The 23,367-nt window shown below is 43.1% G+C and overlaps 1 protein-coding gene across 2 annotated transcripts in view; it reads left to right on the top strand.

Annotated features, from left to right (window-relative positions):
- plxna4 (plexin A4) overlaps positions 1-23,367 on the top strand; it is a 612,214-nt gene that overhangs the window by 227,331 nt on the left and 361,516 nt on the right. The window contains exon 4 of one of the 2 annotated variants that reach the window (XM_062981246.1): positions 1-23,367. This exon is cut by the window's left edge and continues 11,820 nt beyond it; it is cut by the window's right edge and continues 37,345 nt beyond it. The exons of the other annotated variant lie outside the window; for it this stretch is intronic. The gene's annotated coding sequence lies outside the window, so the exon portion shown is untranslated. 2 annotated transcript variants of the gene reach the window in all.

The raw sequence follows: 23,367 nt of genomic DNA, 5'->3' as shown, positions 1-23,367 counted from the left end.
TACATGTGAGTGTTGCCTCAGAGGCCAGTAGCTCTTGGATGTTTCTACCATCGTTTTGCTCCTTGGGAAATCAAAATGTCCAGAAGCAGAACCATGGCTGAGAGAATATTCATAGAATTATGGAGTTGGAAGAGACCCCAAGGGCCATTCAGTCTAACCCCATTCTGTCAGGCAGGAAGACACAACTGAAGAACTCCCAACTGAAGGCCTTGATGGATTTTTGGTTGTATGTATATGAAATGTAAATCAAGTGTTTCTGCTGTTTTACAAGTGTGTGTTTCAGCAATGAAACAGTTAACAGCAGGCCAGTTTGACTGACAGCCTGCTGTGACCTATGAGACATGATTTCTGGGCCTTGGAGGTCGGAACTTCCTTCGGACTAAGGAATGTGCTTTCTTATCTCTCTGTTGTACTGTGAGAGATGAGCCGAGCCAAAGAATGCCGGCTTCAAGCAATGGACTTTGCTGCTTTGTAAATATCTTTGTAAATATTAAATAAGTGTTTGAACTTCAGACTGCAAATGTCTTTGAGTCTGACATTGGAGGAATTGGTGAGGGTAGAAGTTCACCAATTCATCAGGGTGCTGGTCTGGAGCTGTTGATCGATGGTGTTGAAGAAACCCACCAACTCACACCCTGACCCCTGCCTCTGCATACTGACAGGCCATTCATCCTCTGTTGAGAAACCTCCAGAGAAGGGAACCCTAAAAGGCAGCATATTCCAGCATATTCCACTCTCAACCTGCTCTACCTTTCAGCAAGTTCTTGCTGATGTTTAGGTGGAATCTCTTTTCTTGTAGTTTGAATCCATTGCTTTTTTGTCATTTGAATCATAGTCTCTGGAGCAGCAGAAAACAAGCTTGCCCCTTTCTCCTCAATATAACATCTTTCCACATATGTAAACATGGCTCTCATGTTCCATCTCAGCCTTTTTTTCCCTCCAAGCTAAACATGCCCATCTCCCTAATCCCCTTCTCATAGAGAATCCTGGTTTCCAGACCTTTGATCATTTTGGTCGCCGTTTTCTGGATGCATCAGTATCCTTCTCGAATTGTGGTTCCTGGAACTGGATGCAAAATATTCTAGGGGAAATCTGACCAAAGCAGAAGAGCATGGCCCTATTAATTTCATCAATCTAGGCACTATCCTCCTATTGGGCCGGGCTGTGGCGCAGGCTGTTGAGCAGGCTGTTGAGTAACCAGCTGCAGCCAGCTGCAATGAATCACTCTGACCAGGAGGTCATGAGTTCGAGGCCACTCGGAGCCTATGTTTGTCTTGTCTTTGTTCTATGTTAAAAGGCATTGAATGTTTGCCTTATATGTGTAATGTGATCCGCCCTGAGTCCCCTTCGGGGTGAGAAGGGTGGAATATAAATACTGTAAATAAATAAATAACTGTAAATTGTTGCAGCCTAGAATCACATTTGCTTTTTTTAAGCTTCTGCATCACACTGCTGACCCAAGTTTAGCTTGTGGTTTGCTAAATCACCTAGATCTCTTTCGCATATACTCCTACCAGGCTTGATGTCACCCGTATCTACTTCTGTGTATTTCATTTTTCTGCCCAAGTGTTGCAGGTTAGGCAGAGTGTAGGGTGGGCCAGTGCTTCTTTTAGGTTCTCACAGGATGGACTAAGCTCCCTCCATAAAGATTAGACACCCTTCAGGAATATTTTAGTTGTGCGTTCTTGAATGGTGACTGGTTGGATCTGATGGTCCCTGGTGGGTTCTTTTTGGTGATTCTGTATTTCCTTTGATTGTTTGATACAATGTCCATACAAGAATTTGTGTGCAGGTTTGTGCGTGCCATCTTATCCTTTGCCTCAGGCAGCAAGGAGACCCTGAAAACTAAATGCATTGTGTCTAAAACAAGAGCGGGAAAATTGTGCCTTGTTGGTCACAAGCAGACCATATTCCAGTTTTGTGACCCCTGAACCCCCTTGATATTATCCTCAATTTCCCTAAATGCCCCTCAACTTCTTTTAAAAAAGTGATATTTGAGAGTAATTTTCATCTCCAAACCACATCAAAACAGCCCCAATGACCGGAAATGGCTTCCCACGTAGAATCATAGAATAGTAGAGTTGGAAAAGACCTCATGGGCCATCCAGTCCAACCCCCTGCAAGAAGCAGGAAATCGCATTCAAAGCACCCCCGACAGATGGCCATCCAGCCTCTGCTTAAAAGCCTCCAAAGAAGGAGCCTCCACTACAGTCTGCGGCAGAGAGTTCCACTGCTGAACAGCTCTCACAGTGAGGAAGTTCTTCCTGATGTTCAGGTGGAATCTCCTTTCCTGTAGTTTGAAGCCATTGTTCCGTGTCCTAGTCTGCAGGGCAGCAGAAAACAAGCTTGCTCCCTCCTCCCTATGACTTCCCCTCACGTATTTGTACATGGCTATCATTTCTCCCCGCAGCCTTCTCTTCTGCAGGCTAAACATGCCCAGTTCTTTAAGCCTCTCCTCATAGGGCTTGTTCTCCAAAGCTTTGATCATTTTAGTTGCCCTCCTCTGGACACCTTCCAGCTTCTTAACATCTCCCTTCAACTGTGGTACCCAGAATTGGACACAGTATTCCAGGTGTTCTAGACGTGCTCTAGAACCTTCAACTTATTTCACATTACTTCTAGTTTGAGCAGTATATCAGCCAAAAATGATGAAGGGAATGGACATGGCATTGATTCCATCACCATTTTGGCTAAGAGACAGCAAAAAACCAAGTTAATTAGGGACATGGATAGGTAAGTGTGACTTATGTATTGATGAGAGTGAAAATTGCACACCTCCTGCAAGTGCCCACCTCTATGCTAATCCACAGGCAAGAAGTTACCGTAAGGATCTTGGTTTCACCTCTTACTATCTTAATGACAAAGATAGTTGGTTCTGTTCATTTTATTTGGTTGTTTAGTGATAGCAGTGTTCATCTTAGCTCCTCCCTGTGCCAAATTCCAGTTGGCATTGAGTTCACAGCATTCACGAGCTTGGCAAGAGCTCCAGGATGCTCTGTTGGGGACTAAGCCATTGCACTGCCCTGCTTTATTCTTAGCATTTCTGGATGGACTCCAAAAAGAACCCCATCTTCTCCAATTCTGCAGTTCTCTGCAAGTATCTCCCCTATATGAGGAAAATTCAAGCAGGTCAATCCATCTGGCTGGGGTGGATGTGACAGCCCCCCCAGGGTGAAATATATTGTTTGCCAAGAACTCCCAGTTCAGCATGGGTTTTGTTTATTGGCATCCCAGTTTAGACGCAGAGGAAGGCAAAGGCACATCTTACAGGAAAACCCTGTGATAGAGTTGTTATAGAGTGCCTTTTGGTTGGAAAGGACGTGAAGGTACGCAACAACAACAACCCTATAATTAGTTTTGGAAATAGAACCATTGAACCAACTGGATTTACGGTACCTATATTCTGACTCACCATTCAGCAACAGATCTAGTGGAGCTATTCACGTTGGACCAACCAGCAGGATTCCCGACATGCAGGTGGGTTTCAAGAATTCAAGGGTTTCAAGGATTCTTCAAGGGGTGTGTGCATAACGCATATCATTCTAATCCACATACTAAACCATGGTTTGGACATTGTATATTTATATATTTATTTATTTATATACCAGTTTGGGAACCCGGAGGTGCTCAGGTTATTTGAGAAAGGCACTGTTTGCCTGTGTTCCAAGTTTATTGTAGATCCAATGTCAGCTGGGTTCCATGGGTGTGGGTGAACTAAAACTCCCATATGCATGTCCCATCGTCTATGATATACCCGCCTCCAAATCACACCAGGATATGTAGTGAGTCATGAGGGCTATGGGTGCAAAGTTTGGTCTTGATCAGTCATTGATGGAGGTTGTAGTGGTCTTGGGAAGTGAGTGAAGGTATTGCAAGTCCCATCAGCCATGGTCCAAACTCTTCAAAACCGCACCAGGATGTAGAGTTGGTCATGGGGGCTCTGTGTGTCAAGTTTGGTCTTGATCAAACATTGGTGGGAGTCACAGTGGTCTCAGAAAGTGAGTGAAGATACTGAAAGTCCCATCATTCATTGTCCAAACTCTTCCAAACCGCACCAGGATGTAGAGTTGGACATTGGGGCTCTGTGTTCCAATTTTGGTACTGATTCATTATTGGTGTAATTCGCAGTGCTCTGAGGAAGTCAGTGAAGGTACTGAAAGTCCTATTGTCCATGGTCCATCCTCTTCCAAACTGCACCAGGATATTGAGTGCGTAATGGAGGCTCTATGTGCCAAGTTTGGTCTTGATCAATCATTGATGGGAGTTGCAGTGGTCTCAGGAAGTGAGTGAAGGTATTGCATATCCCATAGTGCATGGTCCACACACCCCCTCCAAACAGTGTCAGGATGTAGAGTGGGTCGTGGTGGAAATGGTGACGGGGTATAAAAATATAGTTTTATTATTATTATCATCATCATCATCATCACTGTAGAAATAATGCAGTTTGATACCACATTAGCTGCCATGGCTCAATGCTATGGAATCATGGGAGATGTAGTTCTTCAGTCTTTGCTGCCAAAGAATGCTTATGCCTCACTAAACAACAACTACCAGGCATCCATAGCATTGAGCCATGGCAGTTAAAGTGGTGAAAGACTACATCCATTCAATAGTATAGATGCACCTTAGAGCAATGAGTTCATGATAGGCATCATTCTAAAATCCAGCTTAATAAATCTCTGATCAAGATGGGACTTGGAGCCCCCAGTGACGCAATGGGTTAAACCCTTGTGCTGGCAGGACTGCTAACTGACAGGTCAGCAGTTTGAATCTGGGAGGGGGTGAGCTCCCATCTGTCAGCTCTAGCTCCCCATGCAGGGACATGAGAGAAGCCTCCCACAGGATGGTAAAATATCAAACATCCCAGAGTCCCCTGGGCAACGTTCTTGCCAAACAGCCAATTCTCTCACACCAGAAGCGACTTGCAGTTCTTCAAGTTGCTCCTGACATGAAAAAAATGGACTTTCAGGCTACATCTGCCATATCTTGTTTCCCTTGGTTTGAATTGTGCCCAGTTCCCCGTTTGTGTGTGTGTGTCAGACAGTCGTAATTGTGACAAGAACTATTGTCAAAAGGATTGGGAAGAAAAAGATGAGCAGGAGAAGGAGCGCGGAGAGATTAAATAATTAGCAAACGTGGCAAGAGGCAAGATGAAAAACAAGCGCCGTGATTCATGTTTTGTGTCTCCTACTGTACCGAACACTTTAAAGTGTCAGCCGGTGCGACAGTCAGTCTTTAAAGCCAATTAAAGTTTTATAATAAAAAGAAGAAGAAGAAGCAGCAGCGCTGCTTTAAAGGAGGGAAGGCGGAGGGGGGAGAGGAAATCTTTCTATCCATTTGTCGGCAGTGATGTACTCAAAGTCTAGAAACCATGGCGACTGGAGTGCTAGAAATCCATATATAGATGAATTGAATACGCATATCTGCTTTTATTAAGATGGTTTTTAAAAGAGGGGAAAAAAGAGTGAAAAGGGGAAAAGAGTGAGAATGGAAATGGAAGGCAAGCACTTAATGATGGCAAGAGGGCATTATGGGTCTCGTGCTATGCGGAGCGGCACACACAACACAACATGGGAAATTGTGGGCGAGATCAGAGACTTGAGACTTTATCACACAAACCTGCTATTCTGTTAAAAGGGCATTATCATTGGGTTGCTGTGAGTTCTCCGGGATGCATGGCCATGTTCCAGAAGCATTCTCTCCTGATGTTTTGCTCACATCTATGGTAAGCATCCTCAGAAGTTGTAAGGTCTGTTAGAAACTAGACAAACACCATGTCATTCTACACAGAGAAGCCATTGAAATCCACAAGCATGTGGGCAATTTCAACAGAAAGGAGGAAACCATGAAAATGAACAAAATCTGGCCACCTGTATTAAAAAAAAACTCCAAAATCAGAACAGTAAATAAGGAACAACACTCTGAAAACAGAGGAATTCCAGACATGAATCAATCAGGGGCAGCTAACACCTCCCAACAAAGGATTCCCCAAGCGGAAAGCAGCCAGGCTTTGAAGCTGCAAGGCTATTCAATGCTAATCAAGGTGGCTGATGGCAACATTCACATTTCCCTCAAACAAACAAGGGTTCTTTCTCCCACCCTGGATATTATTCCCTAGGTATATAAACCCCACTTGCCTGGTTTCAAATATAACTCACAAACTCGGAGAATGTGGGTGAAATGTCAGGGAGAATGCTTCTGAAACATGGCCATACATCCTGGAGAACTCACAGCAACCCAATGATAATGCCCTTTTAACAGAATAGCAGGTTCGTGTGATAAAGTCTCACATGATAAAGCAACCCCTTGATTCTGGCCATGAAAGTCTTCAACAACGGCATTATCATTGATCGTGGATACATACCATATTGAGCACCTTCGATATCACACTCTCATCTGTAGCACAATTATACTAATTCAGCAATCTGTCGTCTTGCAATAATATTTCTGCACATCCTCCTAACTCCACCTTTCTGCACTACTACTGTTACTTAATTTTTTATTAATTAGTGCAATTGTACTATAGCAGCATTTAAAATAAAAAGGGAATAGTGAGAAGATAAGAGAGAAGAAGAGGCGTTGACTCATTCCCTGATATCACATTGCTGGCATGCTGGCACAAAAATAGAAAGGACCCATAGGGATGCACATAGTTCTGGACAATACAGATCATGACTAATGGTGGTAGTCCAGTTGTAATGCCAGTTTGCCTGCCTTGTGCAATAAAATTCTTGATCTTGAATTGCGGTGACCTGAAATGGACACAGTATCTCAAGTGAGATCTGAGCAAAGCAGAATAGAGAGGTACCGTTGCTTCCCTCAGTCTAGACACTGGATTCCTATTGATGAAGCCTAGAATCATGCTGACCTTTTAAGCTACTGTTTGTCTGTTTTCCCACATAGTTAAGCTTTGCCATTTTGACTATCTACTTAAATTACTTGATCCTAGGTCTCATGACTTGATTATATCACTTGGCTACTGGTGGTGAAGTCTCCTGTTTTGAAACAGAGTCTGGATGGGCATCTGTTGGGAGGGCTTTGATTGTGTGTTTTTGCTTGGCAGAATAGGGTTGGACTGGATGGCCCTGGAGGAGTCTCTTCTAAGGCTAGGATTCTCTGATTCTGTGATTGGCAGTAGTCCTACCAGGGTGTTTGTATCATCTTCCCATTCAGATCTTTTTGGTTTGAGATGAAGCAGATCAATGCTGGGGCCCACATTAAAAACATGTCCCCTTCCACCCGATTGCAGCTGTTCCGAATAGGCAGCTCTTCATATTTCAAAGCATTTCTGTTCTGCAGACTTGACATCTTCAGTTCCATACAGCCTTAAAAAAAAACCCTAGGAAATCTGTGAGCTGCTTCTTTTCGAGTCCAGGATTTGATTGGCAAGACAGCCGAAACAGAGCTTGCTTTGAGAGGAGCTGCAAAAAACTCACCGACCCCAGAGCCTGGTGCAGCTTCAGTTTCAGCTTGTTTTGTTCTGGCTTGTGTGCCCCGGACAGCAAGAAATACCAGTGATGTATTATTCAGTGGACAAACTGGAAAGCAAAAGTAGACAGGATACTCCAGAGTCTAAATTAAGGGTTGGCAACGAGTGTCTTATGGAGCCAGTGTGGTATAGTGGCTTGTGCACTGGACTATGATTATGGAGACCAGGGTTTGAATCCCTGCTCAGCCACGGAAGCCCATGCGGTGATCTGATCTCGGGTAAGACACACTCTCTCAGCTTCAGAGGAAGTTAAAGGCAAAATTCTTTCTCAACAAATCTTGCCAAGAAAACCCCATGATATGGTTACATCAAAGTCACCGTAACTCAGAAACACGAAACATACTTTTGAGTCTTAACACTGCCATTCAACATGAAGTTGACTCGGCTCTTGTCATTTTAAAAAAATTATTAAAGGTATTGTCTGGCTAATGGTGGAGTGATAAATATAGCTATTTCTTGCAGCCTTGTGTCCCAACTAGAAGTGGCCCATTGACTCAATGAGATGACTCAACTTTCTGCAGTTAAGTCTATTGTAGTTGGGATGAACCAAAAGAAAATGTCAGGAGAGAATGCTTCTGGAACATGGCCATACAGTCCGGAAAACTCACAGCAACCCAGTAATTTCGGCCATGAAAGCCATTGACAATACAAAAGAATTACACCCACTGCTGTCCAAGGTGCTGAAGATAATGTAAGGTTGAACAACATATCAAGTTAACTACTTTATATAGTCTCTGTATTATGAAATCCTGTTTACTTCAACCTAGAGGGGATCTATTGGATCAAAGAGATTTACCTGTGAGATGACTCACCATTCAGGAGTTGATCCTCTTGGTGTAAAGCACAAATTTCAAATTCAGCTGGTTTTGTTGCAATTAGCCTGATGAACTTGGCTTTGACAATAACTGACATTTTATCCATGGCCCAATGTTATGGCTATGGAGTCAGACCCTGAGAACATCCTCATAAACAATAAACAAGCTCGGTCTACATTCTGTCTGGATCTCATAGACCTTAGATAATAATTAACACATATGCATTAGATATTGCTCATACACATGTTGTCTAATGCCTGAAATAAAATTTAGTTCTTGATGAGTGCTGTGAGTAGATTAACCTAAAAGCAGTACTGGGTTTGGTAGCTTCTTTGGCCAAAGTTATTGTTTGTTGTCTGTTTGCTTCCCAGCTCAGTTTCAGGGTACATTCGAGTCTCATGCTCAACCTGGAAGGATACTGCAAGGCTGATATTTCCATCCTATCTAACAACGGGACTCAAGCAGTCATGGATTTTGGTATTTGTGGGGATCCTGGAACCAAATCCCAGTGGATTCCAAGTACCCACTGTGTTACTCTTTTAAGTAATCCATGGTATCCCTAGTACTCTCCTCCAGCACAACAGCTCCAAAGCATTGATTATCTTCCCATGTTCTTTCTTTTCTAACCAGTTTTCACAATCATACAAAGAAACTGGAAATACAATGGAATACTATGTGGCTGATATTTCACTTCTACCCTACCATCCAATGGTCTACTCTGGTTGGCAGCAACCAACAGAATTCCAGCCATAGTATTTCCATGTGTTTCAAAAATTGCCATTAATCTCTCGGCTCCAGCTACATCTGGCCATGCATCCATTCACCGAAGCAGCGTGTGATCACACTCCAGCAAGAATCGCAGATCTCGCTTTGAATACTGGATGGGATTTGTTTCCCCTCCTTTCTACCCCCCCCCCCGCCTCCCTCTGATCAATAATGCATCTGCATCTGAGACTGCAAGCAAATGTTGCTTATTGTGTGTATACAGACATAAATATCACTCCTGACACGGTCAAAGAAGCAAGGCTCGGGTAACAGAGGGGGAAGCAGTCGAGTTACTCACGGTGCACAGATGAGAGAATCCATATAAGAGCCCTAGTGAGCAGGTTACACCTGGATTCCTTATCGACTGACATCTGCAAATGGATGCCAGAGACGTCTGTTTGTGTGGAGGCAAATATTTACTATTGACATGTTTCTGTTAGTTGTAGCCAAGATGATGGGGGAGTTCTCGATGTGGGGGCAGAAATGGGAAAAGAACTGGTTGAATGCTTCACACATCTGATTACTTCACCCTTAAAAGAAATCCTCAGTATTGTTGGATAATACTGTGGATAATTGTTGTTGGATAATACGGGGCTGTGGCTGTGGTGGATATTGTTGGATAATACAGGGCTGTGGTGCAGATGGGAGAGCAAGCCAGTGCAATTAACTGCAATGAATCACTGACCAGGAGGTCATAAGTTCGAGGCCCGCTCAGAGCTATGTTGTTGTTTGTCTTTGTCCTATGTTAAAAGGCATTGAATGTTTGCCTAATATGTGTAATGTGATCCGCCCTGAGTCCCCTTCGGGGTGAGAAGGGCGGAATATAAATGCTGTAAATAAATAAATAAATAAATAATAAAATATGATCAGCCCTCGGCATTCACTGGGGTTAGGGACCCCCTTGTCAAAACTGGAAAACTGCAAATTTTAAAAAATGCTATCTCTTTTTATCCAAGACTACAACTCTCTATGGATCCCTAGGTTCTCCAGTATGACTCTATTATAAATTTCTGCAGGTTACTGGCTATAGAATCATGCAGGAGGCCCTAGAAATGACTAGAAAAGTGTTCTGTCAAAGAATCTTTTTTTTCCCCAAATATTTTTTATTGTGCAATTTACAAGCAACTTGTACATTTCTTGTTACAAAAAAACAAGAAATCGTATCAAGATAACCACTACCAAATTACCAGAATAGTGTGAAGGAAAAAAAAATAACCAAAACAAAACAAGTTAAAAAAGAAAGAAAAGAAAAAAAGAAGGAAATTATGTAGTTGACCAGTTGCTATTTTCCCTATAACTTCCAGAGCTCTGGATGTAGTCCTCTTTGTTATTGTCTTTATTCATATATTTTGAATTTGTAGTTAAGGAAAATTTAACTACTTTTGTTTTATGTTGTATTCCCAGGAAGTTTCCTTAGTCCAATTTTATATAAATATTTATTTATTTTCCTTTTGTAAATATTCTTTCAAAGAATCTCTAGGTCTAGCAGAAGTTGACCACAGAGTTGCACTGGAAGACCTAAAGAGCTGGAGGACTTAGGCTGCATCCACACTGGAAGTAATGCAGTTTAATTCCACTTGAACTGCCATGGTTCAATGTTATGTAATCCTGGGAATTGTAGTTTTACAAGCTCTCCAGCTTTCTCTGCCAAAGAGTACAGGTGCCTAACCAAGTTACAAACCCCATGATTTCATAACACGGAGCCATGGCAGTTAAAGTGGTGTCAAATAGCATTAATTCTACAGTGTACACCAGACATCATCAAACTGGAGCTCTCCAGCTGTTTTTGACCTCTACCTCCCAGAAGCCCTAGTCAGCTTGTTCAATGTTCAGGAATTCTAGGAGCTGGAGACCCAAACAGCTGGAAGGCGACAGTGTGATGATGCCTGGAGTGGGGAATTTAACACTAGTCTTCAGAATGATAGGATGCATTTATTTATTTATTTATTTATTTGCAGTATTTATATTCTGCCCTTCTCACCCCAAAGGGGACTCAGGGTGGATCACAATGTGCACATATAATGGCAAACATTCAGTGCCATATAAACATAGAAACAGAGACTGAGACACAGAGGCAATTTAACCTTCTCCAGCTTCCTGAGGGTATGTTTGATTCCAGCCACAGGGGGAGCTGCTGTTTCATCATCCACTGTGACGCCGAGTCCTTGGATACTTCCTCATTCCAAACGCTGCTGGACGATTTTTTATGGTGTCGTAAATTAATTAAATTAGCCTCCCCACATAAGTGGTACCTTCCTGAGGGTATGCTTGATTCCGGCCACAGGGGGAGCTGCTGTTTCATCATCCACTGTGACGCCGAGTCCTTGGATACTTCCCCATTCCAAATGCTGCTGGACGATTTTTATGGTGTCTTAAATTAGTTAAATTAGCCTCCCCACTTAAGTGGTACCTAAATTTCCAACTTGATAGATGCAACTGTCTTTCACGTTGCTTAGGTCAACAATGAGCTGGGCTATTTTTTTATTTTAATGGTGGGGTGCTCATTCCGACATGGGCTGGCCTTTAACTCATGACCTCTTGGTCATAGTGATTTATTGCAGATGGCTACCAACCAGCCTGCACCACAGCCCGACCCCAGACATACACCAGACATTTACACCAGACATAGGCAAAGTTCAGCCCTCCAGGTGTTTTGGGCATCAACTCCCGGCTGTTAGGAATTGTGGGAGTTGAAGTCCAAAACACCTGGAGGGCTGAACTTTGCTGGTGCCTGATCTACACTGTCAAATGAATATACTTTTCAATATCCAGGTGATTTCTATGAATCTTGCACAGTCCTGGACTAGATTTTCTTTGGGTTCCTATCCAATTCTTCAGTCGTGTGAATCCATCAGGTTAGTCTAGCTGCGCCCTTCAAAGACCAAGCCACTTTAGCAGCATCCAGCTGTTGTTTTGGGCATGAGGTGCGGATGGATCTGTTTCTTTTTGCTTAGGAAGAAAAGGCAAAGCAGATGATATTCCAATTCAAAGCAAGAGGCAGGCTCTGTGAATGGGTTTTGAGCCATGCGCCTCTTTCATCACGGTCCAGACAACCCGAAAGCTTGCTGGCAAAAGAACAGAGGGCCCTCCTGTTCTGGGGAGAACAAAAGTCCCATAAACAGTGCCGTGGGTCTGGAGACGAAGTGCAGTCCTTGAAATTCAAGAGGTTTTCAGAGCCCCCCATTAGTATTAAGCTAGGCGTAAGTGGATGAAAATACTACTAAAGCTTGCTTTTTTCTGAAAATGCATGGATCCACTTTAAGGTAGCTCTTTAGGTTGCATCCTCAGCCGCCTCGTCATCTAAATGAAACCAGAGAGACTCAGAGAAAAAGGATAAAAGCCTAATAAAAGGCAAGATCATAGAGGAGCGACACTATCCCTTTGGCTGCATCATGCTCGTGATCCCTGTCCTGGCTCCATGCGCAGCCAGCGGGGTCATAACCAGGCTGCATCTGATTAAAATGACAACTCATCCCACGGCAACTTGGTTTCATTAGAGTCCGGCTCCAGTTCTGCCAGTGAGAAGAAAAGGTGAAAAGGGAGATGGGTGTATCAAATGTCTCACCCCATAAAACCTCCAGATGTGGCATTCTTTTCTTCTTTCTCGGTGGCTTTTGTAAGTCACAGGCCTTTGATACAGTTGGAAGAGACCCCAAGGGCTGTCTTATTCAACCCCCTTCTGCCATGCAGGAAAACACCATCCAAGCCCTCCTTGCAGATATCCATCCAGCCTCCAGAGAAAGATACTCAACCATATTCCCAGGCAGCATATTCCATGGTCAAACAGTCTCTGCAACAGATTAGATATTTGTAAAGACTTACTAACAATAACTGCATTACCCCTACCTACCTACCTTCTTTCATTTTCCTTTCCCTGATTTTCCCTTTCCCCCATGGAAAAATTGGATATCTTCAATACAAACACAAAAACATGTTTTCATTGAACATTTCCTACTTTTTTCCACCACAGTGGTTAACCCTTCCCTATACCCGGGCTGTGGCGCAGGCGGGAGAGCAAGCCAGTGCAATTAACTGCAATGAATCACTCTGACCAGGAGGTCATGAGTTCGAGCCCCGCTCGGAGTCTATGTTTGTTTGTCTTTGTTCTATGTTAAAAGGCATTGAATGTTTGCCTATATGTGTAATGTGATCCACCCTGAGTCCCCTTCGGGGTGAGAAGGGCGGAATATAAATGCTGTAAATAAATAAATAAATATACTATCCAAAGTTAAAGAATACACATCTTTGACTGGATATCCACTTTAAAACAGGCATGAGCAAACTTAGACCCTCCAGGTGTTTTGGACTCCAACTCCCACAATTCCTAACAGCCTACCGGCTGTTAGGAATTGTGGGAGTTGGAGTCCAAAACACCTGGAGGGCCAAAGTTTGCCCATGCCTGCTTTAAAAAGTTATCTTTCTCTGGACACATTCCACTTTGTTCATATTCTCCTTGAATTGTGGTGCCAAGAACTGGACACATTATTACTCCAGGTGAGCCTAACCCAAAAACAGACTTTTTTGTTTGATTTCATTATCTCTTCTCTAACCCTGTGCCTTAAACCTGACAACAGCAGAGGCAAAGACCTGTTACTGAATTATCGGTATCTTATGAGAATGGCTGAGTAATCCTATTTTTCAGGGCTACAACTGTTGTTGGGTAGGAGTTACTGCTTTTTGGACAGACGGTGACCATACTGTTGATCAGGGGTCCCCAAACTAAGGCCCGGGGGCCGGATGTGGCCCTCCAAGGTCATTTACCTGGCCCCCGCCCTCAGTTTTATAATATATTTTTGTATTAGTTTTAATAATATAATATATTGTATATACATATAATATTGATAATAATATTATGTTATACAATATAATACTAATAATAATAATACCATATAACAATATTAATTATATGTTATATATTACATAACATATAATAGTATAGTGGTATAGTTCAATATAGAATTATATAATGCTAATATTGCGCTATGCTAATAATATAATATATTGTATGTACATATAGCTGCTCTGAGTCTCCTTCAGGGTGAGAAGGGTGGGATATAAATGTAGTAAATAAATGCTGTAAATAAATAATTAATTTTAGACTTAGGCTTGGCCAAAGTCTGAAATGACTTGAAGTCACACAACAACAACAATCCTAATTAACTTGACTATTTCATTGGCCAGTAGCAGGCCCACACTTTCCATTGAAATCCTGATAGGTTTATGTTGGTTAAAATTGTTTTCATTTTTAAATATTGTATTGTTCTTTCGTTGTTGTTGTTTCACTACAAATAAGACACGTGCAGTATGCATAGGAATTTGTATTTTTTTTCAAATGATAATTTGGCCTCATAACAGTCTGAAGGATTGTGGACCGGCCCTCTGCCTCAAAAGTTTGAGGACCCCTGCTGTTGATTGTGGAAGGCATAGACTACATTTTGTCGGTGCTAAATGCAAACTAAAGATTTCAGTTATGAGAGCGACATATGGGGTTGTTTTGGTTGCCATGAAGTTTGGTTTTCTCTTCCTTCCTCTGCAACATCCAAAGCCCAACATTCAGAGCTTTGACACCCACCTCCCTTTGGTTAGTCCATTGCTGGAATGACTGTACTACAAGTGGATTCATTCAACCTGGGAAGCCACAGCCCCAAGTTTGCAAGACTGGAGCAGGACCATTGATGACTAGGTCCTGGAGGATTTATGTATGTATGTGTCAGGCTCACTTCAAAGGACCAGTCTGAACGCAGATCAAAGATAGCTGCTCTCAAATCCAATCTTTATTGAAGAATACATGACTTTGGAAAAGTCGAGAATGACCTAATGTTTACATACATCCAATTTTATCACTTCTGATGCAACGTAATACCACACGCAAATATCATCATCAAATCCCACCCTCTGGATCACATTACTACCATTCCCACACACTATATCAATTATAATTGTTTATACTTCCAACCCTGAGTTCCCAGGCTCATTTTATCTTCTCCCGCCAGGTGCTTGCAGGGTTATTTATGTTATGTTATGAAGCCAGATTCAGGGCTTGGAAATTCAGCCCTGGGATTTGGCTCCATGACATGGCGCCCTCGTTTTCTTCGTCCTCCTCTTCGGTTCTTCTTTCATCATAATCCTGAAACAAATCAAACAATAACTCTATGTGTCCATTTTGTCCAAAGTCCCCATGTATTTTTTCAGCAAGCTGCGATGGAATACTGGGTGTATTTTCCCTAAACTTTTTGGCAATGCCAACTGGAAAGTTACTTCATTGATAACACCCTGTATTCTGAATGGTCCAATATATTTGGGGCCCAATTTTCTCGAAGGTAGCCCCAATTTGATGTTTTGGGTACTTAACCACACTAGATCTCCTTTATCCAGTTTATCGCCTTCCACCCTCTTTCTGTCTGCGAACGCTTTATACTTTTTGTGTGCTTCCTTTAAGGATGCAGTCACTTGACTCCAGCATTCTAGCATTTGCGTTTTCCATTTCCCTGCCTCTGTTTCCTCATTCTCTGTCCATCTTGGCAACTGGGGCAAAGGCTGTATTTCATACCCGTAAACCACTTCAAAGGGGGTTTTATTTGTTGCTGAATGTATAGTCGAATTAAAAGCTAGTTCTGCAAAAGCCAACCACCTAGACCAGTCATTTTGTCTCATGTTAGAGTACATTCGAAGGAACTGCCCAAGTGTCTGCTGAGTACGTTCTACTGCCCCGTTTGTCATGGGGTGAAAAGCAGAACTTAGACTCCTTTCTGCTCCTAGCATTTCCAAGAATTTTTCCCAAAATTTTGCTGTGAATTGTACTCCTCTGTCACTGACCACTCTACTGGGACATCCATGCAGTTTGTAAATGTGGTTTATGTACAATTCAGCTAGTTTCTCGGCTGATGGTAGTTTCGTCAGTGCTATAAAGTGGGCCTGTTTAGAAAACAGGTCTAATACTGTCCAAATATAACGATGTCCTTTGCTAACCGGTAGTTCCCCCACAAAGTCCATAGCTACACATTCCCAAGGTCTGGTAGGTTCTGCTACTGTTTGTAATAATCCCATTGGCTTCCCTCCTCTCGATTTATTTCTGGCACAATCATCACATTGAACAATATGATTCTTTATGTCCTTCCTCATCCCTGGCCACCAGCAATGTTTTGCTATTGCCTTTGTTGTTTTTGTAATTCCTGTATGACCAGCGCTCTGGTTATTGTGAAAACGATGCAAAATTTTAATCCTTAATGTTGCTGGGATATACAGTTTCTTGTTCACAAACCAAAATCCCCCCTTCTGCTCCCCCTTTTCTGCGTTGGATGCGATCCACTGATCTCCTTCATAAGACTGTTTCAGTTCGTTTCCCCAATTATCTTCCCCGTCGAGTTCAACAATAGCAGTGTTCTCCTTTTGGGTTTGCGCTCTTGTCCTGACAGCTAAGCCCCATTGTTTATCAGAGAATATTGTTCCCTCTTTTGCTGTGGTTATGCCTCCGTGTTGAGGCATGCGTGAAAGAGCATCTGCCAAGACATTCTGCTTCCCTTGAAAAAACTTTAATTGGAAATCGAACCTGCTGAAGTATTGCGCCCATCTAATTTGTTTGGGGGACAATTTTCGAGGAGACTTTAAATACTGGAGGTTCTTATGGTCAGACCAAATTTCAAATGGGATTCCGCTTCCTTCGAGGAAGTGTCGCCAGCATTCTAAGGCTTTTAATATGGCTAATGCCTCTTTTTCCCATATTGGCCAACATTTTTCAGTTTCGCTGAACTTCCGGGACAAATATCCGCAGGGTTTTAAGTTCCCATTTTGATCTTTTTGCAATAGTACTGCCCCGTACGCACAGTCTGAGGCATCGCAATGGATTATGAAAGGGCTCCTGATATCGGGGTGTTTTAGGATGGGTCCTTCTGTGAAGCATTCTTTTAGGGTTTCAAATGCCTTTTGGCATTCTGGCGTCCAACCCAGTTTGGCGCCAGGAGCTTTTACTTTTGCTGTCTCCCCTTTCCCTTTTGTTTTTAAAAGTTCAGTAAGGGGTGCGGTTATTTGCGCGAAGCCTTTTATGAAGGATCTATAAAAATTTGCAAACCCCAGAAATGATTGCAACTGCCTCCTTGTTTGAGGCACTCCCCATTCTTTCACATCTGATACTTTAGCTGGATCCATAGCTAACCCTTCTGGAGATATCCGATACCCCAGAAAGTCAATTTGAGTTTTATTAAATTCACATTTGGACAGTTTTGCGTACAGCTTTGCTTCTCTTAGTCTCTGCAAAACTTCCCGGACCAATTTTACGTGCTTTTCCTTATCTTCGCTCACAATCAAGATATCATCAAGAAATATGAATACCCCTCTGTACAACAATGGGTGTAGTATTTCATTTATAAGCTGCATAAAGCAACCGCCTCCATTTTTTAATCCGAAAGGCAAAATTTTATATTCAAAATGGCCGAATGCGCAGGAAAATGCAGTTTTCCAAGTATCCTCCGGTTTGATTCTTAATTTATGATATGCTTCAATTAAATCCAGTTTAGTAAATATGCTCCCTTTCTTCAATACGGTAATTAAATCCTTTACTAAGGGCATAGGGTATTTATTGTCCTTAGTAATTGCATTTAAATTTCGATAATCAATGCAATCTTAGGGAGTTGTCTTTCTTTCTCCTAAATAACACTGGGGCCCCGAGAGGAGAATTGGATGGCTTAATGAAGCCTCGCGCCAGGTTTTTATCAATATATTTCCTCAATTCCTCCTTCTCCTGCACAGACATGGGATACACTTTTGGTTTTGGTAAGTTTGCTCCTGGGGTTATTTCAATTTCTACTTCTATATTCCTTTTGGGAGGTAATTTACTTGCTTCTTTCTGATTGAAAACATCCACAAAGTCTCTGTATTCAGGTGGCAATAGCTGTGGGTCTATTTCACCTGTTTCATCTCCCTCGTCCTCCTCTTCTGCAATTTTGCTTATCTCCCATTGCGTCTGCTGTTCTTTAAATGCTAGGCTCTTTCCTCTCCAATCTACTTCAGGATTAGCCTGTTCGAGCCATGGTATCCCTAATATTACGTGGTATGCGGCAATAGGGGCTATCACAAAGGATATTCTTCCTTCCCATTTGCCTATTTTACATGGGACCCCCCGTATTTCCTTTGTAGATACTTCCCCAGCAGCGACTGATCCATCTAGCTGCGAAAATGCAATTGGGGAGTCAAGCGCCATCTGCTGGCATTTCAGCGCTCCTGCTAATTCCGGAGTTATAATGTTTCTAGAACAACCACAATCCACAAATGCCTTGCAGGTGGCCCGATTCTCTAGCCCCGAGAGGCAGATTGGCACTACTATCATGCGTTTGTCCCGACTCACCAGTTTTTCTGAAGATTCTGGGGCTTGCACCTCCTCTTCCGCACGCCTCCCGGTTGCTGGCTTGGGCTTTGGGGGTTTTGGCGGCTCCCCCTTCCGGGCCCAGCATTCTGCTGCTCGATGGCCTGTCTTCCCACATACAAAGCATCCCGGTTTAGGTTTGTTGTCGTCTCCTCTGGAGGGAATCCCCGGCCTCCCTCCGGGTCTTTCCTGCTTCCTCGTTTCTCCTCGACCTCTCGTCACCGGTCTTTGCTGGCCGCCGCTGCTCCTGAAGCGCTTTACTTGGGCCAGGGTGGATTCAACGCGCCCCGCTAGTTGAATCCATCCCTGGAGCGTTTCGGGGTCATCTCTGTGCGCTGCCCAGCTGAAAATCTCGGGGCGTAGTCCCTCTTTAAATAATTCCACTTTGGTCACTTCAGACCACTCTGGTACCCTTTCCGCGAGGTGGAGGAATTCCTCTGCGTACTCGGGCACTGTTTTGTCCCTCTGCTTTATGCCTTTCAGCTGGTCTCGAGCCCTCAATTGCTCTAGCCGGTCTCTGAACCGGTTTTCCAGTGCGGCGAGGAAGCGGGGCACTGACCTCAGGCATGGGTCGCGTCTGGCATGACATGTATGTATGTATTTATTTACAGTATTTATATTCCACCCCTCTCACCCCGAGGGGGACGCAGGTGGATCACAATGCACATATACATGGCAAACATTCAATGCCATTAGACATACGACATATAGGCCGGGCAGTGGCACAGGCTGGTTAGCAGCCAGCTGCAACAAATCACTCTGACCAAGAAGTCGTGAGTTCGAGGCCAGCCCGTTCCTGCATCTGTCTCTGTCTCTGTTCTATGTTATGGCATTGAATGTTTGCCTTATATGTGTGCAATGTGATTCGCCCTGAGTCCCCTTTGAGGTGAGAAGGGCGGAATATAAATACTGTAAACAAATAAATAAATACATATAGACAGACACAGAAGCAATTTAACATTTATCAGCTTCCGGCTTCATGAGGATATGCTCGATTCCGACCACAGAGGGAGCTGCTGCTTCATTGACCACTTGTGACACTGAGTCCTTGATGAAGTACTTCCTTCCTTTCCACACCCTGCTGGAAGTTTTTATGGTGTCATAAATTAGTTAAATTAGCCTCCCCGCATAAAATGGTACCTAAATTTTCTACTCGACAGATACAACTGTCTTTCAAACTGCTTAGCTCAATAGTGAGCTAGGCTCTTAAATGGTCGGGAGCTCAATCCGACCTGGGCTTTGATTACATGACCTCTCGGTCAGTAGTGATTTATTGCAGCTGGCTACTAACTAGCTACGCCACAGCCCAGCCCAGGATTCTCATTCATAAGGTCACCATAAGTCACCAGTGGAGACCAGAAGCAATTGGAAAAGAATCTGCTGAGAATTCTGGAGATGCCAGATTATCTCATCAAAAGATTGTCTGAGTTTAATTATGATGATTCTTTGACCATATTTATCATGACTGTGGGGAGAGATCATTGCATCACAACCATGAGTCCTGTGAGGATGTGGTGAGAAGCTGCAGCATTTGTCCATATGTAGACAAGTTTTCAAAAATGTAGCCATTAATCCCTGAAAGCATCACTTTCAAATTTTGTATGTAAAAGTGTTCTGATTGCTCACATCAGTTGAGACTTGTCGTTGTCATCATCATCATCATCATCATCATCATCATCATCATCATCATCATCATCATCATCTATATTCCATTTCCCCACAAAACTGAAGGTAATTTTCATAAATTAAAACAAATACATCTCGAAACCTATACAGAGACATAAGTAAAAACATGCCAAATGTATAGCATGTTGATATATCACTTTGACTGTACTTTGACTGTCTTGAACATTGACAAGAACTGATATTGACAATCAATCAGGGATTCCCAATGGGCCAGGATGATTCTCCGAGCCCATCAATGAGGGATACAGGTTGCCACACTGATTAGGAATATGATCCCAATCAATCAGGAAGATTATATTTTCTAAACTGGGATAATAATCCCTACCAATTAGGGAAGCATATGGGTTTCCACATTGTTTGGGAACATGATCCCAGCCAATCAGGTAATGTATAGTTGATGGAAAGCTTTGAAGTGTAGCAAACAGATAAGAAAGGCAATATTAGATGTTTTGAGGAAACATTTGGTCCCAAATTTATCTTCTTTTGTTCCCAAATTGCTCCAGTTCAGATGATTTGTCACGGTCTTATTGGGAGCGATGATGATCTGGAGTCATGGCTTCCGGAGGGCGACACTTTCTCTCCGCCATTGTTCTTTGCCAATGCCATCCGCACACAGCCCACCTGGAGTTCCAGATCAGCCCTACTTAATCTTTCTGGTCTCTGGATTGTTTAGATAATTGCCTCCCGCGCATCTCCAAAGGACCTGGGGAGATGTTGCCCAAGACCTTTTGCCTCCTCTCGTCTTTCTGTTCATAAAAGGCAGGAGATCAAAACCAGAATTCGACATCCGAGGAAAATGAAGGGGATTTTTCCGACCCACACCCCATTGCCGGGCTTGGCCTGGCAGGCTTTTTCTCAGCAGCCTCCCTGGCCTTGCTCTGGTGTCATCGAAAGGAATTTCCTTTTTTATTAAAGGCATCGATCTCAGCAGGAGGACAAAATGATTAAAAACATACAAAGGAGCAAAGCCCGGGGATTCGGTGTTGAGTTGTTGGTATAACGAGGTGTTCCATTTGGAGCTGTTTTATCTGGATGGCTTGTCTTCCAGCATGAAGGCATTGAAGCCGCTAAAAACGACATCTTTGCCTTGGCAGGGGGGTGGGCTACATACCTACAGGCACCCGTTCCTGTCTGATCTTGGAAGCCAAGCAGGGTCAGCCCTGGTTAGGGATTGGGTTGGAGACTGCCAACGAATCCTAGGTGCTGTGAGATCTATTTCAGAGGAAGAGACTGGTGAACCACTTCCGAATATTTATTCTTTGCCCAAGAAAACCTTATGATGTTCACCATGAGTGAACTACATGCAACCTGAAGGCACACACAGACACTGGGAATTGGAGTGGGGCATTCAATAGGTGCACCCTATAGACCAGGGTAGAGCTGAAAATCCAGCAGGATCCCCATGTCCATGGAACCAGTATCCACAGTTTCATTGATCCATGCCTGGCAAATATATGGCCTTTGTAAGCATTTTCTTCCTGCCAACCTAGCAGTTCGAAAACATGCCAATGTGAGTAGATCAATAGGTACCGCTCCGGCGGGAAGGTAACAGCGCTCCATGCAGTCATGCCAGTGGCCACATGACCTTGGAGGTGTCTACGGACAACACCGGCTCTTCGGCTTAGAAATGGAGATGAGCACCAACCCCCAGAGTCAGACATGACTAGACTTAACGTCAGGGGAAACTTTTACCTTTTTAAAGCATTTTCTAGGTCCCCCAGCTTGACTCTCAGGGGAAGAAGTCCTTCATTTCAATAGAGTTCACTCTTATCTGCAGTTTGATGTATCCACATGAAGTCTGGGAATGTATCCTCGTGGATATGGGCGTCATGCTGTATAAATCTTCCGGTGGCTCAGTGTGTTAAAGTGCTGAGCTGCTGAACTTGCAGACCGAAAGGTCCCAGGTTCAAATCGGGGAGCGGAGTGATCGCCCACTGTCAGCTCCAGCTTCTGCCAACCTAGCAGTTTGAAAACATGCAAATGTAAGTAGCTCAATAGGTACTGCTCCGGCGGGAAGGTAACAGCACTCCATGCAGTCATGCTGGCCACATGACCTTGGAGGTGTCTACGGACAATGCCGGCTCTTCGGCTTAGAAATGGAGATGAGCACCAACCCACAGAGTTGGAAACGACTGGACTTAACGTCAGGGGAAATCTTTACCTTTACCTTATAAATTTCACTAGTGAAAAAACAAAGCATTAGGGTTTTTCTGTGATTTTTAGCATGGATCATAAGCATATTAGCCTGTTCTACGGCTGTATTAAGAGGGACTCCCAAGGTATATATGTCCCAGCTCCTTTTATTTTTGTGAGTCCCAAAATCCTGGGATACATTCAAATAAATCTGATTTTCATTTTTTTGAAAAAAGGTAGATATTTCACATATGGAGTTGATATGCATCAAAATTACCTAAACAGATACTCTGCCTTAAAAAAAACAGTCTTATGCTCCAAAAGCTGCTCAACAGTTGAATGGATTGCCTTGGAAAGGGGTGATTTCTCCTTCTTTGGTGATCTTTGAACAGAGATTTGGATGGCCATCTTCAATGAATGCTGTTTCTTCATGGCAGGTGGTTGAATTAGATTACACTTGTGGTCTCTTCCAACATTAAAGTGTCTATGATTCTATTATTTGCCCACCCGAAATACAAAAAAATTGCTTTAAAACCACTTTCAAGTGAGATATTGTGTCCCAGTTCCCTTTTAGAACTTCTCAAAATGGCTAAATATGGTGGAAAAAAGAAACAGGAAATTATCATAATAAAACTTTATTTATATTCCTCCCTATCTCCCCAAGGGGACTCAGGGCAGATCACAGTATGGCAAACATCCAATTCTGTTTGGACAGACAGGCAGAACAGACAGAAAGGAGATGTATTATGTCGAAGTCTAGCTTTGGTGCCTTGGAAGTTGTGCTCGGATTCAGCCGCTGGGGTTGCTGTTGCTCCATTCTCTATGACAAAGAGTCATTAGGACTTCCTCCTTCCCCTTGGTCTCTGGTATTTCTGGTCTTTTTCTTTTATGGTGTCGTAAAATACCTCCCCTGCTTATTAGTGATACCTAATTTCTCTACTTACAGCTCTAAGCTGTTTTTGAACTGCTTAGGTAAACAGTGAGCTGGGCTTGACAGTCAGGTGCTCACCCCGACCGGGCTTCAAACTGGCCACCTTTCGAATCATAGATTTATTACTGCTGGTGATTTACCAGCTGTGTGCTAAAGCCCAGCCTAGTAATGTGACATTGCTTTTTATTTG

Source organism: Anolis carolinensis, chromosome 5, assembly GCF_035594765.1.
Source record: "Anolis carolinensis isolate JA03-04 chromosome 5, rAnoCar3.1.pri, whole genome shotgun sequence".
Classification (NCBI taxonomy): Eukaryota; Metazoa; Chordata; class Lepidosauria; order Squamata; family Dactyloidae; genus Anolis; species Anolis carolinensis.
The sequence above is the reverse complement of the archived record's forward strand: the minus strand, read 5'-3'. Positions and strand labels throughout refer to the sequence as shown.